We start from the raw sequence: 16,244 nt of genomic DNA, 5'->3' as shown, positions 1-16,244 counted from the left end.
CTGAAAAAGAAACTTGTTTCCACTGGGAGCTAGTTACTTTACAAAAACACTGATACCTTAATGAGCGGGGGGGGGGGGTGTTTCTTTGATTGTGACTTTTGAATTTATAAAGAAAATATGTGGTGATTTTTGGTTTTGTTTCTTTGGGGGGGTTGATTGGGTTCTTGCGTTGTTTTTGTTGTTGTCCATTGTTTTTTGGGTTTTTTCCTTTGGGGGAGAGAGTGTGGTGTGATAGCTGCTCTTTTTTTGGTATTGTTCTTCTTCCAGAGATGGTAATTCAGTTCACACACTGGAATGGAATGGAATGGAATGGAATGGAATGGAATAGAATAGAATAGAATAGAATAGAATAGAATAGAATAGAATAGAATAGAATAGAATAGAATAGAATAGAATAGAATAGAATAGAAATAGAATATTTCAGTTAGAAGGAACTTACAAGGATGATCTAGTCCAACTGCCTGATGCCTTCAGGGCATCATCATGACTAAGTTAAATCATATTATTAAGGACATTGTTTAAATGTCTCTTGAACACTGATGGTCATCAACCATTTTTCTAGAAAGCCTTTTCCAGTCATTCAGGGGCTTTGAAACTGAGTATTCCAATTTCTTCATCTGTACCCTTTAAGTTTTGCCTTAAACTGAAGAAGTCAAGGAAATTTACAACAGGAAAAAGGACACTGTAACACAAAACCATCTTTGAAGATCCCATGAGAAACATAAATCACCTGTAGGTTCTCCCAGATACAGAGTGCCATTCTGATATCACAATTTTAAAGACCAAGAAATACTCACAAAAATAAGAAACAGCCTCTCCACATGATCTCCTCAGGTGTTTGTTCAACAGCAAAGGCTTTCAGTGGATTAAACGGAAGTAAAAGAAGGTTTGTTTCCTTGATTGGGTAAAGCAAGAGGTGGAAAGGGAAGAGGCAGAGCCCTCTGAGGAAAGCTGCTGTGCCATGAGCCTTCTTGTAGCTGATCCAGGCTGGAAGAACCCCTCCTCCAGCCTATACATGAATTATTAGAGCCTTACACACCAGTGTAACCTCAAATGCCCCAAACTCTCAGGGCATTGCAAAGTGTAAATTAAGGAAGCTGCAGGGGGGTGTTTCTGGTTTTATACCAAAGTTTAAGAAAGTTGATATAAAATAGCAAAATAAGGCAATAAGGTGGAATCAAACCATTCTTCCCACATTTTTATCCACTCCTGGCTCAAGAGAGAAATAAAACTACTGAGCATCTGCCATCAGAGAGAATTCCTCCATTAAACATCCCTGGAAAACTCACTGTCCTGGTGGTTATGTCTCTAGGAATATATCCAGGAGAAAAATGGCCTTGTGAGCACATCCTGTGAAACCAAATGTCACAGTGAAACCTTGGATCAGTACATTTTTCAAGTAATACTGAAATCATTGTTGCTAGCTAAGGAAATCTGGCTGTCTGCAAGCCTGCTAGGGTCTATGCTGCTGTTCTTTGCAGGGATCATGCTGACATCCCTCCCACAGTTTGCTTAGAAAGCAGATGAAATCTTTGTCAGAAACCACAACACCTGCCATAACTCCCTATCTAAAAATAAAATCTGAACCTTGTAGCTCATCTTTTTCTTCTCTCTTTTGTTTTATACATCAGGGGATGACATCAGTAATTCAGACTATTTGACTGTTTTGCTAGAGCTTGCCAAAAATCTGGCTTCTCACACCTTTTCTAAAAAGAAATAACACTCAGATATTTTGGTGAAATAAACAGGCTGGAGTCTCAGGCATGCAGCACTGCACTTTACAGAGTGGCAGGGAGAAGAAAGGAGAGGATAAATAGGCAGGAAAGGCTTTTGTGAATAATAAAGAATGAGATGGATAACTGATCTCATACAGATCCAAAGGAAGAAATCATGTTAGTTGCATGAGAGAGAAAAATAACTATTATTTTATTCAAAATGGTAAATTCCTGTTTTGCTGTACATTTCTCCTCTCTCCAAATGCAACACACTGGTGTAATAGAAAGCAGGAATCCAAAATTAATAGAGTAAGAAGGTATTTTTCATATCTATCCACCAAGACAAATTTACAGATTTACAAACAACTAAAAAAAAAAAAAAAAAGAAAACAAGAAAAGAAAAGCTTAACTATAGAAGGTCTTCTCCATCTGTACAGTACAGACATCAGATTCTGATTAACTGTGATGCAGAACTAATCTTTTCAATTAATGCAAATGAGCTGCACTTTTATGTAGACTGTTACCAGAGGGCATTCAATGATATTTTTATTCACTACATTTGACCTTAAAAATGTTTTGTAGTCATCAAGGATACAATTTTTCACACAGTGGGGATGTAGGAACAGCTAATTAAGTGGTGTTTAATGACATTTGTTCCTTAAAGGAGGGCTGATTAAATGTAGCATGTAATTTTTTACCAAATCAAGCAATTCAGCCAATTTCCACATGTGCTTAATAAGCTAGGCCTTAATAATTACACATCTTGCATAGATGCACCAGTCACAAAGATTTGTGGACTGCTAAATGTAAGGTTACTTATTTGCAAGCCTTAGTTGGTTAGAATGCAGAATTCTCATTTCGTTTTCCAACTGTATTAGTTTCTGAGAATAAAGGAAATTTTGTCAGGTTTAGCAAATGGAATACATACTATATTCACTTGTGAGCTGTTACTGCAAAAAAAAGAGAAAGAATTTCTCAAATGCAGAGTTTTCTGAGATCTTAGTTTGGCAATTTTAAACCACCCATTGGAAGCAAAAACACAGCTTGCCTTGGCTTTGAGCTCTGACCAGCATGGCTGGTTTTGAAAACTTTGGTTTTGAAAATCAAAATGTCAAAAAATCAATGCTGACTGCATGTCAGCACAGCATACATGGTCTGAGAGAAACTCAAGAAAGTAACAAGGGTGAGTGAGCAGGTGAGTAAGCTCAAACTCTGGGAAAGCTGGAAGAGATGGAAAAGGTAGTTTTTTCCCCACTAAAAATAAAGCACCTTTTGGAGAGGAGAGGAGAGGAGAGGAGAGGAGAGGAGAGGAGAGGAGAGGAGAGGAGAGGAGAGGAGAGGAGAGGAGAGGAGAGGAGAGGAGAGGAGAGGAGAGGAGAGGAGAGGAGAGGAGAGGAGAGGAGAGGAGAGGAGAGGAGAGGAGAGGAGAGGAGAGGAGAGGAGAGGAGAGGAGAGGAGAGGAGAGGAGAGGAGAGGAGAGGAGAGGAGAGGAGAGGAGAGCCCTCACTACAGTCTGCATTTTCCCCAAAGAAGGCAGTGGAATGGGGAGTGCTGATCTCCCCTCTCTGGTAACCAGAGATAAGATGTGAGGAAATGGGATGAAGCTGCATCAGGGGAAGTTCAGATGGACATTGGGAAATGTTTCTTCACTGAGACAGTGGTCCCCAAAGAACTGATCATGCCTGTAAGAGTTCAAGAAGTGCCTGGACAACACTTTTAGTCAGGTCAGGGGTTTATAGGTAGCCTTGTAAGGAGCAGGGAGTTGTACCAAATAACCCTTGTGGATCCCTTCCAATCCAATATATGATTGATAATTTTGTGATCTTTCCCTCCATACTGTAGTGACTAAAGTTCAATTGATGTAGGTGAAACACCTAAATATGAATTTTTACTGGCTGAAAACATTTACCAATGTCAGAAAATACTTCACTGATTCTCAAGAGTTACAAATACACACCCTTTGTATAGAAGCAATACAAAACATTCCTCTCCAACTAAATAGTTGGGATTCAAAGAGATATGACTCAATTGTATGGCAACAAGTATCCAATTTTTCAAATGAAAAGTATCTGCAATCCTCCTACAGCATGATAGTTACAGGTCAGGGATAATGGTACATAAATAAAATACTTAGCATGTTCATAATCAAAATGTTACTGCTTTACAAAAACGTTAATTTTGCTGTTATAATTACAAGCACTCTAATTACTCTGTAACAGCCATCAGGGGTCATCTCCCAGTTTCATCCACCATCCGGCAGTGGCACTTCTGCCAACTGCAGGAACATATATGCACGTGTGTTTGGAAAAATAATGACAGTTTTCACCTACTTCCAATGCTCTTTCTAAATTGTTATGGGCCTCCAATGGTCTGAGGAGCCCCAGTGAGTGGCACATATTCAGGAGAACCATAACAGGAACCTGGCTGTATTACATACACAGCCTTAGCTCTAATTTTAGCTCTATTGTAGTGATGATAGACATACATTAGGCATTAAAATATGAAAAATAAACTGTTAAGGTCAAAACAATATTTATCAAAGATTAATCTACATGATGACCATTTTGAGATGATATAGTGTCCCTGGCCTTCCTTATTCATTTGGAAGGATGGTCTGTATTAGTGTTCCATGTGTTTGGTGAGGGCCAATAGCCACATTAAATCAAAATTCCTACTTGTCTGTAGCAGTTCTGGCACTGTATTATGAAACTCTGATACTTTGCAATATTTTAAGGTGTGCACTACAGTCCAAGTGCACACTGTGAAAGCACAAAGTATTTTTTATTAGAAGTTTCTGTCTGTCTTTAAAAAAAAATACTTAGAGCAAACAATTAAGGAGCCTGCTTTCAGATCTCTGTAATGAGAGATATCAAATAACAATCATTAATTCCAAGTAATATTTGCATTTCAAATCTTTTCAGGACAATGAAACTCACCTTGCACCACAGATTCTCAGCAGCCAATTAAAGATGATGTAAATTGACTCCACTGTCAGTATTTTCTGACTTAGCTGCCTAAAGTCAATCCCAGAGGTGTTCATTTTTTTCACTTTTCTTATTCAGTATTCCAAGTTTAAATCAATCCAGCACTAACTTTCTTCCTTCTTCCTCTTGAGAGATTCAGATTTTCAGCCTCATTTTTTTTTCCTGTGAGCACCTTCTCACCAATATTTTTTTCTGAAATGTCAAGGGCAGAGAACCCAGTATCTGTAAAAACTGTCAGTGACTCGAGTTCATCTCTGCTTTATCATTGCAATGTCCCACCTTTAAGGGGAAGGGAGCATCCAAGTTTCATAGTTTTCTTGTACTCAAAAGAAGCAACAAAAGTCAGAGGGTTTACAGTAACTCACCACATTTTATTGGTAAATTACACTCTCAGCATGGAAATTGGTAAAATTTATATAAAGACACAGCAGTGGATTATGGATAGAGGTGAAAAATTATGAAAAAATAATGAAAGAATGAGAAGGAAGGAAGGGAGGAAGGGAGGAAGGGAGGGAGGGAGGGAGGGAGGGAGGGAGGAAGGAAGGAAGGAAGGAAGGAAGGAAGGAAGGAAGGAAGGAAGGAAGGAAGGAAGGAAGGAAGGAAGGAAGGAAGGAAGGAAGGAAGGAAGGAAGGAAGGAAGGAAGGAAGGAAGGAAGGAAGGAAGGAAGGAAGGAAGGAAGGAAGGAAGGAAGGAAGGAAGGAAGGAAGGAAGGAAGGAAGGAAGGAAGGAAGGAAGGAAGGAAGGAAGGAAGGAAGGAAGGAAGGAAGGAAGGAAGGAAGGAAGGAAGGAAGGAAGGAAGGAAGGAAGGAAGGAAGGAAGGAAGGAATAGGAAAAAAAAAAAAAAAAAAAACAAAAAAAGAGAGAGCAAGAAAAAAGATCACAAGTACAAGTACAAGTCCTGGTTTCAGCATCAGTATAGAATGTCCAGGATCCTGAGTCACACAGCTGGGCTTGATGGTATTCTGTTTTACAGAGAGGTTCTCCCTACACTGAATATAGGTTTCTCACTTTCTATACAAATTAGTTCTGCACAATCTGTTTTTTCTGACTTTCTGGAAATTATTAGAGGCCTCAGGACATTGGGTGGTCTTGCTCCCCGCTACATTCCGTGCCTACTTCCTGTACTTGTGCTGTACTGTGTTCTGCTTGTCTCCAGGAACTTCAAAAACCATGTTTGTCCTGGAACAGTGCTGCCCTGCCTCTGTGCCCCTTCTCCAGCCTTATCTTGTTCTTTCCCACAGAGTGTTACTACCAACAATCTTTGGTGATTACCAAGGATTCTTGTGTTATTACCCACAATCCAGCCAACCAAGGATTGATGATTGAGCCATAAACATTAAACCCTTGTCTTCTGGGATTCTCCAGTCTTCAGTTTCCTATGCACTGACAGCATTTCACAGTTTGAAAACAGAGAAATAACCTGGTGATTCCATTTTAATAAAAGGCTCAGTGGAACTAGACTCATTTTGGCTATTGACCTGGTTGACACTAAAGGTTAAGGTGCTAAGTCATCAGCAGAAATGGCCAGTCAATACCAGACTCAGCATTTCTGAGAACTTGAGCCTCAATGAGCACTGACTGCCAGCAGTTGATAACAAGGACCTGCTCAGTAGCCATGCTAAGCCTGGGTCTTCACAACTCGGGGAAGGAGAGCTGTAATTATAACCACAGAAGCAGAGATGGGAGAGAGACCTTGATGATAAGCTAGGGTGTCTCTCTCTAAAGGAAACTTTATTTTTCACAATGTGTTTTCCTTCAGATCTGTCCAGTCTTATTTAAAAATATTTGAAGCAATAAAACTCATATCTCATTTCTTCTGAGATTATTCCACAATAGATTTCATGCCTGGGAACTAAGCCCTAACATACAGAGCAAGTGTAGTCAGAATTATAGAATAATTTAGGTTGGAAAACACCCCTAAGATAATTGAGTCCAGCTGTTTACTCAGCCTCAGCATGTTCACCACCAAACCATATCTTCAAGTGCCATATCCACAGATCTTTTCAATGGCTTTATACAAACTTCTGTCATGAGCTCTTCATATGAAGTAACATTTCTAACAGTTCCTCATGAAGTGTGGTGAAATTCCCTCTATTACTACTTTGTTTCTTATTTACTACCTGTGAGTTTTCTCATTAAGGGGTGGTAGGTTTTAGGGGTTTTTCTTCCCGTTGTTGCCTTTGTTTGCTTTAGTCCATGAATGCAACCAGCATAGCTAAATCAGCCACATGCCATTAAAATTTCATTTGGCACATTTCTTTAAGATTTGCGTAATTCAACTTGTGGCTAAGGCATGGGTTCAGCATTCTTTAAACCTTTTTTATTGCCTCATACTGGGTAGCAGATATGAGATTCAGTTTCACATCACAGTGAAATTTGTAAAATGAGTGGAAGATACTTCTGGTTTGACCTGTTCACGCTGTGAGGTCTCCAGGGAAGATTTGAGAAATAGTCAAGAAAAAACCACATGGTGAAGAATTATCAAAATATTAAAATAATCAAATCATGCTATGATTAATTCTGACAGAGTATTGTCTTTGGCAAAATATGTATATTGCTTCTAGTAGAAGACTTACTAGTTAATTGAATTCAGACACAAAGAAAATGTTTCCTGATGCTTTATATTTGCTTTGAGTTTCTTGCAGTGCTTGTGACAGCTATTGTCTTACAATACAATAAACACTATTTTTTATCAGAAAATTCTAAGTATCTTCAGTTGTGCAAATCATATTTCTAAACAACTGATTTATGTCTTTGTGTACTCGTCTCCATATTTAGTGGCCCCATCTTTAGTGGCCCCAAGGAACATTAGCACCTGTCTGTGGTGTTTGAATCCTGGAATCCCAAATTATCATTGCTCAGTCTCAGAGCAGAAGTAACTATTTCAGTACAAAAATAAAGGACTTTATGTGTGAAAGCTCAGAGACCACTTTTTAAGGCAGAGTGCATTCTCTAGCTGGAGAAAGTATTTAACTGATTTGCTCTACTTGTACATGCTTTCATGCAAAAAACAAGAAGTCCTGAGATTAACGAAATTTGAGATTATTTTTTAATAAATGTAATTTAATTATTTCAACAGAAAGTTGCAAATTTAGTAGTATCTTACCTTTCAACTAATGAAAAATATTTGACTACAATTAAGAATAATAAAAATAATAATAGAAGTTTTAATAAAAACAAAGGACATATAATTTAATTTGTTTTATGATATAGCATTCAATCCATTGCAAATTAGTTCAAATTTTTACCAAAAAAATAAGTTGACTTGCAGTTTTAAATACATAGATTTTTTTTTCTTTTGTATTTCACTTAAATGAAGAGACTACAAATTCAGTTAGATTTGTTGCCTAGTTTCAAGTCAGTGCTGGAGCTAGTAAAACCCTGCAAGGCTAAATATCACTAATCTTTCTTTTTCACCCATTCTTGAGGAAATACATAAGTGGCAGTGGTAATGACCTCATATCACCTTAATAGTAGGTGTTCAGTGTGAGTTTTTTTATACACTCTAAACACAAAGCATTTCTCATTCAGTCAGTGTAGGGAGTAAAGCTCACGTGATTCAATAGATATGTTCATTTGAGCTAGAAAATGAACATGTTCATTAATGTGTAATAAAACGCAAGATGCAAAAGCCTGCATTAAGAAAGATTTCTGAATCCCTTTTGTGACTGCAGCTCAGGTTTCTTCCACCAGAAAGAATGGAGTTCACATTATTTCTTTCAAATACACCACTTCTCAGATTCACTTCTTGTATTCTCTCTGAACCTTGCCCTGCAAAGGATACTTGTTTCCATAACTGGAAGTTTTTATAAACTAGAATACTACCCTTTCTGCTTTCCTTTTTCTCAAACAGCAGACTTTTTCACTGATAAGAGAATTTCCCCATAAGCAGAGAGAAGTGTGGCATCCCTGGGGCCAGCTGAGCTTTGGAGTTGCCTAGGAAGCTTTCTTTTCCAACAGGTGTCCAAGCAGGATAACTTGGCTCCATTGTGCTGTTTCAGCACTAACTTCATTGGCAGTAGCTGCAAACATTTTCAGGATAGGAAGCAGGTGTTCCCACATGCTTCACTGGGCAGAATGAAGAACAATTCCCTCCCTGGTGCCAGTGTACATGATATATTCAATGATTGCTACTTTCTGATCAAGAATACATGCACTCGTAGTAGAGAGTAATCCGTCTGGTTTTGTAATCAGGAGTGAGCTGCTGAAATAGAAAGTCATTGCCTTGGCAGGGAGGAGGGGAGTAGTGTCTGGCAACTGGCTGAGCATGTTTTGCTTAACTTTAAAACCAGCTGAACACTGGAAATATGGATAAAATATATGAAAGTTGGGTTTTTCTTTACATATAGCATATGTAAGTGGGAAGAAAAAACAAGTTGAAAGATGAAAAGAGAAGTCTAGATAAATGGAATAAAAAAAATTATAAGCATCAAACTCTTACCCAGAGCCTGCTCCAGAGGGAATGTAGAAGTGCTGACTAATGTCAGCTGAGGGTTTAATTATGTGGCTAGAATCACACTGTAGTTTGGGTTGGAACAGAACATTAAAAGTCATCTAGTCAAGCCCCACTGCAATGGGCAGGGACATCTGCAACTAGATCAGGTTTTCAGAGACCTGTCTAGATGACCTTGAATGTTTCCAGGGATGGGGCACATCTCTGGGCAATCTGTGCCAGCATCTCACCATGGTAATTGTAAAAAATATCTTCCTCATATCTAGTCAGAGTCTACACTTTTTTAGTTTAGAACTGTTACCCCCTGCCCTATCACAACAGGCCCCAATAATAAGGGAGTCCCCATCTTTCTTACAACCTCTTTTCAAGTACCAAAATGCTGCAGTGAGTTCTGCCTGGAACCTTTTCTTTTCCAGGTTGAACAGCCCCAGCTCTCTCAGTCTGTCTTCACAGCAGAGGTGCTCCAGCTCTCTGATCATTTTTGTGGACCTGCTCTGGACTCACTCCAACAGATCCACATTTTTCCTGTGCTGAGGACCCCAGAGACAGTGCTCCAGTTGGGGCCCCACGAGAGTGGAGAATCACCTCCCCCAACCTGCTGGCCAAGCCTCCTTTGCTGCAGCCCAGGACACATTTTGCTTTTTGGGCTGCAAGTGTTCATTGCCAGCTCAAGTCCAGCCTTCTACCCCCTCACAGCCCCAAGTGTTTCTCAGTAGGGCTGCTCTCAATTCCTTCATTCCCCAGCTGGTATTTGACACCAGATGTTTCCCCAACCCAGGCATGGGACATTGCTCTTGTCCTTGTTGAACCTCTTGAGGGTAACAGGGACACACTTCCCAAGCTTGTGCAGGTCCTTTCCTTCCAGCATTTCCTTCCAGCTTGGTGTCGTCAGAAAACTTGCTGAGGGTGAGCTCAGTCCCACAGTCCATGGCTTTGATGAAGCTGTTGAACAGAGCTGTTTAAAATCCCATGTTTAGAATCCTGCTGTCAATTTAGCAGTCACAATACAGTCTGCATTACCCTTGCTTTACTGGAAATACCCAATTTCCTCTTTCAAATAAAGAAAAAATATTTAAATTACTTTCTTGCAACAGCTGTTGGCAAATACTGCCCTCCCTAAGGGTGATCACAGCGCACAATGTAACACCTGCATTACCTAGAAAAGCTCAAAATTGGCTTTTGATGAAGAGAAGGGGAGAGTGATTTCGTGATGAATGACATTTAGCACAGTGCCATGGTGGTGGCCATGGGAAAGCAGCTCAGGAACCAGAACTCATGTTTGCATCTAAGGAGCACAGAAAACAGCTTCCCAGGGTAGCTGCTTTTATTTACTAGAAGCAGGTGTAAATTAAATGGCATTATGTTCTTTCTTCTAATGAATGGGTAAAAGTGCTCTTTTACTTACTTTTGCTCAAGAATTAAACTAAAAATGAGTACCCCACCACTGTGAGTTCAACCCAGTGGTATCATAACATAAATCACTGTGATTCTTTTGTGCTCTGTATCTTTATGCCTCTATGAAATGTACCTTTTTGTAACAGCAAATTTGGCATCTTAGACATAAAAATTGTTTGTGCCTTCTATTTTTCCATTATTTTCTTTCATGCAGATAGATAAAGAGGCATTCAAAGAGGAGCTATGGAGCACACCCTGAAGAAGGAGGAAAAAACAAAGTAAAGTAGCAATCATTTGCAGCAAACTCACTTTAATATTTTTTATTCACTGAAGATGATGTTATTAAGAAAATGTTAACATTTTGAGATAAGTTACTTTAAAGGACACAGAGCAGTTTCATGGTTGCTTTCCTAGTTCAAAAGACCATAAGGAATGCTTGAACAATATAATCTTAAACTTACAACCTGGATCAAAGTTTAAAATGTATAAAATTCAGTGCATTAATTCAAGACAGTAAAAAAAAAAAAAAGACAAGGGACATAACATCAAATTTCTTAGCCTAATAGTCTCTTTCTTCATGTGGGGAAAAAAACCTCTGAAAAATTACTATGCTTATTTACTACAGAAACATGACTGCTAGGAACTTGAATGCACTTATCAACTTGTCTTTAATCTGAGTTCATTTGGAAATTGTGATCTCTTACAGATTTAAGAATGATTGGGAAATTGTCAGACCAGTTTTTCTGATATTTTAATGCTACCTCTCAGGAAAAGAAAACTGACTGATGGTAAGTAATTCTGCATGGGGAGAAGATTAGATGAGTTACCCCATTGATGGGTTGTCAGTTTGACATACCCTCAACAATAGCAAAAAATTCTCAAACCCTATAAAATATTTTGGATAGGCCACCCTTATTCCTGTGATTATTAAGATTATTTAGACAGTGAAAAAGCAACAGACTACCTTGTGAAATTAATCCCCAAACCAAATAAATTTAAGATCACGCACAAAAAACCAACACATTAAAGTTAGTGGGGAAACTTCCATCACTAAATCAAAATTCCCACATTAGAGAATTGTTTGGAAAGCTGAGAGTTTTAAAAGGTCATTAAAAAGGCCTGATGCTATGAGTTGGTGAGCACTCAGAGTGCTTCTTTGGTAAATCCATGCATGATCCATAATTCAGATACAGGGAGAAGCTTCTGTTCCCCTCAGTAAAAAGGTGTATTAGAAGGGGAAAATAATCAAGGAAGGCAGAGAATATGATCAGAGGCTTGGAAGAGCTCTGGCTACAGAGAAGCAATAGCAAAACTTCTTATGAGAGCTCATTTAAAGGAGATGTGACAGGTCTGCAGAGCCATGAGGGGCATGAAGCAAATGGACAGGGAGCCACTTTTGCTCTCCTTCAGTGTAAGATCTGAAGGCACACCAGGTTGTAGATCTGTGTATCTACTTGAGAAGGGATCTCAGTGGATGAACACAGTTTCACTGGCTTAAAGGAAGATTGGAAAAATAGGGGAAGTAACAATTAGTGATTATAACATACACTTAAATAGAGGCACCACAATTGCTCTGCTCAGATTTGCTTCTGTGCTTTCACTTCCAGCTGAAGTGTTGAACACAAAATGGAGGATTAAATGAGTGATTTTCTGAACCAGTACAGCCACTTTTTATGTATGTTTAGAGGTTAGAAAAAACAAGTCTATTATTTAAAACTTTTATTAATTATTTTATGTCATTCTCAGAATAAAACAAGTAAATCCTCCTTGGTTTTAAAAAATCTTCCAGAAATGTCACAAGTTTACTTTTTGCTTCCATTTCTCTGCCAAGTAAACTGCCTTTACAAGAAGAAAAATATTTTATTTTATTTTCCAGGATTTTATTGTATAATAACTTTGGTGAGTAGAATCCATTTTGTTACACAGATAATAGGAGAAGACTCCAAATGAAAAATTTTATCAGAGTTGCAGAGAACAGAGATACCCATGATGTCATTTATGGCTATACAATTTCTTTCCCATAAGCTTGTCAGCCCCTATTAATGTTTGCTTTTGTCAGTATGGAACTTGTTAAATATGGCAGGAAACTTGGGAGAGTAATATGTGCTGCAATTTATTCTCATCCCATTGCAGTCTGCAGTCAGAGTGACTTTATCCTTACACATCAGATTTTGCTGGGAAGAAAGATGTTGGGATTTTGTTTTTCCCCATTAAGTGAGTGCAGTAGAATCTAATAAGACTTGCATTGTTCCTTGCAAAATAATAAAAGCATAAATGAGATGTGTCAGACAGATCCCATTGTATATTCATGCAGACATCTACAGCTATTCTAGTGCATTGCTAAAGAAAACAACCCTACATTGTTTACAGTATTTTTTATTGATGTAAATGAGCAATTGAAACTAAATTACAGAGACGTGCTTTCTTCCTATTGCAGTTTGACTCACCCATATGTTCCAAAAAGGAGGTCTCTTCTACTCAGACAAAAAAATCTCACAGAGGAATAATTGATGAGATATGAATCACTCAATTTCTCTGAAAGAAAGAGGATTGGTTTTATAGTCTTGCATCCTTTGCTCCTTCCTCACCTTTAATGGCATTCACATGGTGCCAGCTGAAATAAGTACCATGAGATATAGGAACAGTTTGAAACAATCAAAGCCTCTTTTTTAAAAGAATACAGAATCTTAGAAGGAGAAAGCCTATAAACATATGGTGTTTAGACAGGTGCTCTGTAAAATACAGCTTTCCTCAGGTGAAGCTGCTGTCAATGCTTTTAATCAAAAGACTACAAAAAAAACATATTGTTTGTCCTTTTTCTTTCCCCTTTCTCTCCCTTGTGCTTTTCCACCGCTTCTTTTATGAAAAATAAAATAAGTCCACTTTTATGTTTCCATGTGTGGGTTTGTTGTTTTTTGGGGTTTTTTTTCCCTCAAAATAAAGGAAGAAAGCAGGGGGAAAGGATAAATTATTCTAAAAAATATCTAAGAAGTGTAAGAAAATTATGAGAGCAAGGGAGATACAACACCTTATTGACCACGGAAGAGAATACAAATGACTTGATCTTTCACTCAGTAACAGCCCTGCAGAGCTCTCATCAGCTTCTTTTGAGGTGGCTGAGCAGCAGCATGGACTTGCTGGGAGCAAGATCTGTTGAATTTTAAAGGAATATAGGTCTTGGTTTTGGTTTGCACTTAAAGGCAGGTGTATGATGTGTGCATATGTGTGTCTGTACATATAGATAAACATACAGGTCTGCCTCAATACAGAGGTTTCTTTGTCATTACTGGAACATCAGTCATCTTCCTCTTCATTTACTACTAAATTGCTCCTGAATTCTAACAAATTTATGCCCCAGAAATCCTGTAGTGTGCCTTCTTACTCTCGAGTCTAAGATTTCAAGTGTTCCTACAATTCCACTATACATATTCATTTAATGGAATACAGGTTCTGAGGAAAAAGTCCCTAAGAAACAGACAAAAAGTGAGAGTGTAATTCTCCTCTGGATTGATTTGGTTGAACTCAGGTTTCTGTCTGCAATACCTAAATTTGTGCTAGATATCCAAGCTCCTCTCAGGCATCAGGGCAGTCTAGGCTTGCACATACATATATGGTACTATCTAAATCCCTGTAGATCATTCAAGGCATCTCCATTCAAAAGAAAATTGGGAAAGATTGTGTGCCAGAGACCCAGACCATTTTGCAGACACATCTGGAGATGAGGGAGTATGGTCTATAGCTTTTGAGATACTCCTGGGTACATACCTGAGCTACTGAGTATAGCCTGTGCTCAATACAGCCCTGACTGCAAATCATTTAAAACAAGTTCTTCTGCCTGGTAATTTCAAAGATGGGCTCCATTCAGGTCTCTGCTGAGTGCAGTGGGAGCAGGAGTCCTGGACAGACTGTGCAGGGCTGGATACACCAGTGCCAAAACTCAGTTGTCTTACTCTGAACATAGATACAGCTCTGGAGGCACAGTTTAGCTGCAGAGATGGAGGTATGTAGGAGTCTACTACTATGTGGAATACCCTTGCCTGACCTCCTCTGCCTTTAGGTACTGATGTTCTGTAGGTCCTGTCTCCAGTGTCCAAACACAGGTGCCTGTGTGGGAAGAAGGCAGCACATGTCCTGTCCTGGACACAGCATCTTCAGCCAGCTCCAACAACCTCACTTCAGGCCACATCTCAGTCCAAAATGATGTTTTTCCTCCAGTCTGGATCTGATTGAGACCTGGAAGCACCCCACTCTATTAAAATGTCCAATATCAATACTCCAGTTCCTCAGAGAATTAAAATCCCACTTGCACCTGCAGGTGTCTCAATCCTGCCATTTTCCTCTTAAGTGTGTGTTTTTAAAGCTATTCTCAAAAGAAATCTACTAATCTATAATTTTCTATAATAGTTTGAGTGCTAACACCAAGCACAAGATGCATGAAAAACTGCCAATTTATTTTGAAAAAGGATGGGGAGATAGAGTGTCCTGTAGCAAGATGACATCCTGATGCTTAAACAGTCAGTCAATCTTTTTAGACTGCTGCCTCTCCAGATAATATCTGCTTTATTTTTGTTGGATAATAGCTAAATGATTACAGCTTCATTTCCAGCTGGATCTTTTGCCACTGGTGCTATGCAAGTAATAAACAATTTCTCTCTCTCTCTCCATGCTTCTGTTTTTTCCTTTTTTTCTTTTCTCCAATCTTGCACTTTCTTTTTTTCTTTTTTTTAACCATTTTTTTCTTTTAACCTTTTTCCTAGTAGCTGGGTTTCCATCCTCTCTCCATCCGTTTCCATTTCTGCCTGAAATAATCGTCATGGGGAAGTTCCATGCTGCTAATCAGCTGTTTCTGAATGTCTATCTTCCTCTATTTCTTTCCCTTAATTGAGAATTTACCCTCTGACAGAGCTTTCTGCATTTCCTCTGAATTTGATTTGTCTGTCAGAAGCGGGGAGAAGGAAATCTCATCCGATTTGAGGCCGGGTGTTCTGAGCAAGTGGAAGGGGGAGCGGGAGCCGCTGGTGCTGGCGCGCAGAGCGGTGCTGGGAGGTTACCAAGCAACGAGACAGAGACGTGTCACAGGGGCAGGGGAGATGGGGAAGATGAACAAAAGTGTGGACAAAGGATTCGACAGGATGAAGGGAGGCGTCGCCATTGCCTGACCTCTTCCTTATTTCTAATCTCGAGTTGCAATGGCGCCCGTAAATTCCAGCTGGGGAAAGCATCCCAATTTATTTATGTGGATCCTTGGAGGCAGCAGGGATGGGGAAAGCCTGGAGAGTGATCTTGTCATCAAAGAATTGTCTGTCAAGAGTCCACTGTGTAAGCAAAAGGGGACAAACTGTGCATGTGAACACAAAAGGTGCATGTTTGTCACTGGGAGAGAGGGAGTAATCATACAAACATCCTGTTGTATTATACATAGACTAAAATCTATTAGAACCTGATTCAGCTTCAAAGGATTCACAGTCCTTAGAATGGCTTAAATTTGGAGATTAGAATTTCTTTGGTTTATAAATTCCTTTAAAATTTCTCTTGCACCAATTTCCCACACCTGTGGCTCCACCCAAATAATTTAAATTAAATAGATCTTCTCAAAATGAGAGACAAATAAAAGTTGTAATGTAGAATCTTTATCTGATTACTTCAATTTTGGCAAGGGAATTCATGTCTATCAGACCTTTTAAGCATCTTCTAGT

At 39.0% G+C, this 16,244-nt stretch overlaps 1 long non-coding RNA gene across 1 annotated transcript; it reads right to left on the bottom strand.

The window, feature by feature from the left end:
• Nucleotides 1-12,962: 12,962 nt before the first annotated feature.
• Nucleotides 12,963-15,561, bottom strand: LOC135290115 (uncharacterized). Its single transcript, XR_010352831.1, has 4 exons — nucleotides 15,442-15,561; nucleotides 14,591-14,781; nucleotides 13,577-13,698; nucleotides 12,963-13,083 (listed from the first exon to the last, which is right to left on the bottom strand). It is a non-coding gene; the product is annotated as an uncharacterized LOC135290115 (long non-coding RNA).
• Between the last annotated feature and the right edge of the window lie 683 nt (nucleotides 15,562-16,244).

The sequence above is a fragment of the Passer domesticus genome, chromosome 1 (genome assembly GCF_036417665.1).
Source record: "Passer domesticus isolate bPasDom1 chromosome 1, bPasDom1.hap1, whole genome shotgun sequence".
Lineage (NCBI taxonomy): Eukaryota > Metazoa > Chordata > Aves > Passeriformes > Passeridae > Passer > Passer domesticus.
This window is presented reverse-complemented; position numbering and strand designations above follow the sequence as displayed.